Genomic DNA, 2,661 nt, shown 5'->3' with positions numbered 1-2,661 from the left:
GCTTCTGGACAATTTAATTTGTGCTGCAAATAACTGGACTTCATCTGAGTTCTCTATTTTTCTAAAGGGAGAGAAAGGATTTCCCGGACTGCAAGGTGATGAAGGTCCAATGGGAATATCTGTAAGTATAGTTAAAATCGGGGTTTGATTTCTGTTTATGGTAAATTGTGGTCCTTGTGTTTTAATGTCCATCTCTTCAATTATTTAATATTAATAAAAGTATGTAAGTGGAATGCAGAAGTACTAGTTGGTTCATGGTTTCAGTTCCTCATGAGAAAATATTTTTTGATTTTGATTGTCAAATATATTGGTATTGTTTTTTGTGTGCTATACAAAGCATACTGCAATAGAGAAGCAAACGAGAGACTGCAGAATGTAGTGTTACAGTCATAGCTAGGGTGTTGAGAAAGATCAACTTAATATAAAGTAGATCCATTCAAAAGCCTGAAGGCAGCAGGGAAGAAGCTGTTCTTGAGTCAGTTGGTCCATGATCTCAGACTTTTGTATCTTTTTCCCGATTGAAAAAGATGGAAGAGAGAATGTCTGGGATTTGTAGGGTCCTTGATTATATTGACTGCTTTTCCGAGGCAGCGGTAAGTGTAGACAGTCAATGGATGGGAGGTTAGTTTGCATGATGGACTGGGCTTCGTTCATGACCCTTTGAAGTTTCTTGCAGACTTGGTCAGAGCAAGAGCCACACCAAGCTGTGATACAACCAGAAAGGATGCTTTCTATGGTGTGTCTGTAAAAGTTGATGAGAATCATAGCAGACATGCTGAATTTCCTTAAGTTCCCTGTGTTAATAGAGGTAATGGTGGGTTTTCTTAATTATAACATCAGCGTGGAGGGACCAGGACAGGTTGTTGGTGATCTGGACACCTAGTAAGTTGACGCCCTTGACCATGTCCATTTCATCCGCTGTTGACATAGACAGAGGCATGTCCTCCAATATGCTTCCTGAAGTTGATGACTATAGAACATTACAGCACAGTACAGGCCCTTCGGCCCTCGATGTCGCGCTGACCAGTGGAACCAATCTAATGACCCTGTAACCTAAACTATTCCAATGTTATCCATATGCCTATCCACTGACCATTTGAACAACCTTAAAGTTGGCTAGTCCACAACTGCTGCAGGCAGGGCATTCCATACCCTTACTACCCTCTGAGTAAAGACTATCTCCTTCATATTACTGACATTGAGGGAAAGGTTACTGGGGGATTGTGATTTAATTGAACTGATTAGCATTGAGAGGGAGGAGATTTTAATGGTTTTGGTGAGATTAAAAGTTGATGAATCCCTAGGCCCAGATGAGAACCAAGGGAGGAAATTACTGGGGCTCTGACACTAATTTTCAAATCGTCTCTGGCCACAGGTTTATTTGGTAGCACAAGCTTTTGGAGTGTCGCTTCTTCTTCACCTGAAGAAGCAGCAACACTCCAAAAGCTCATGCCACTAAATAAACCTGTTGGATTTTAATCTGGTGTTGTGAGACTTCTTACTGTGCTTACCCCAGTCCAATGCCGGCACCTCCATATCACAGGATTGGAGAACAACTAATGTGGCACTATTGTTCAAGAAAGGAAGTAGGGAAAACCAGGTAATTACAGACCACTGTGTCTAATATCAGTGGTAGGGAAATTATTGGAAAAAATTCTGACGGGCAGAATTAATTTCCACTTGGAGATGCATGGACTAATCAAGAATAGTCAGCATGGCTTTGTCAAGAGGAGATCATGTCTAACAAATTTGTTTGAATTGGCAGTGCAGTTGATGGTAGTCTACATGGACTTCAGGTAAGGCATTTGACAAGGTCCCACATGGGACAAGGTAAGAGCTCATGAGATTTAGGGCAATTTGGCAAATTTGATCCAAAATTAGCATTGTGGCAGGTCAAAGGTTGTTTTTGTGACTGGAAGCTTTGTCCAGTGGTACAACACAAGGATTGGTGCTGAGTGTCTTGCTGTTTGTAGCATACATTAATGATTGGAGGTACGATAGGTAGGTTTGCGGATGATATGAAAATTGGTCATGTGGTAAATAGCAAGAAGGAAAGCCTTAGATTACAGAATAATATAGATGGGTTGGTCAGATGATAGAACAGTGGCAAGTGGAATTTAGCACTGAAAAGTGTGAGATGATGCATTTTGGGAGGATAGCATGGAATAGGATTACACACAGTGAACAGTAGGACATTAGGAAATACAAAGGATCAGAGGGAGACTGGGGCGCATGTCTGTAACATTTAGATGGGCACTTGAAGCGCCAGTCTGAACGTTCTCCCTGTATCTGCATGAGTTTTCTCCGGGTGCTCCGGTTTCCTCCCACATTCCAAAGACATGCCGGTTAGGTGTATCGGCTGTGCTAAATTCTCCCTCAGCGTATCTGAACAGGCACCAGAGTGTGGCAATGAGGGGATTTTCATAGTAACTTCATTTTAGTGTCCATGCATGCCTACTTGTCACACTAATAAATAAACTTTAAACTAAGAAACACAAATGTCATAGAAAATTAAGGCTCAATTGCTAAAATACTATATTTAAAAAATACAAGGCACTCATTTAAAAATTCATTGATTTAACAAAAGAGATTATAGTGTCTTCTGAATTATTTCTTGATGAATCAATTTACATGATTTTTTTAAACCCACTACACAGGGAC

The sequence above is a fragment of the Carcharhinus amblyrhynchos genome, chromosome 7 (assembly GCF_965287045.1).
Source record: "Carcharhinus amblyrhynchos chromosome 7, sCarAmb.v2.hapA, whole genome shotgun sequence".
Taxonomy (NCBI): domain Eukaryota; kingdom Metazoa; phylum Chordata; class Chondrichthyes; order Carcharhiniformes; family Carcharhinidae; genus Carcharhinus; species Carcharhinus amblyrhynchos.
Note: the sequence above shows the minus strand (reverse complement) of the source record.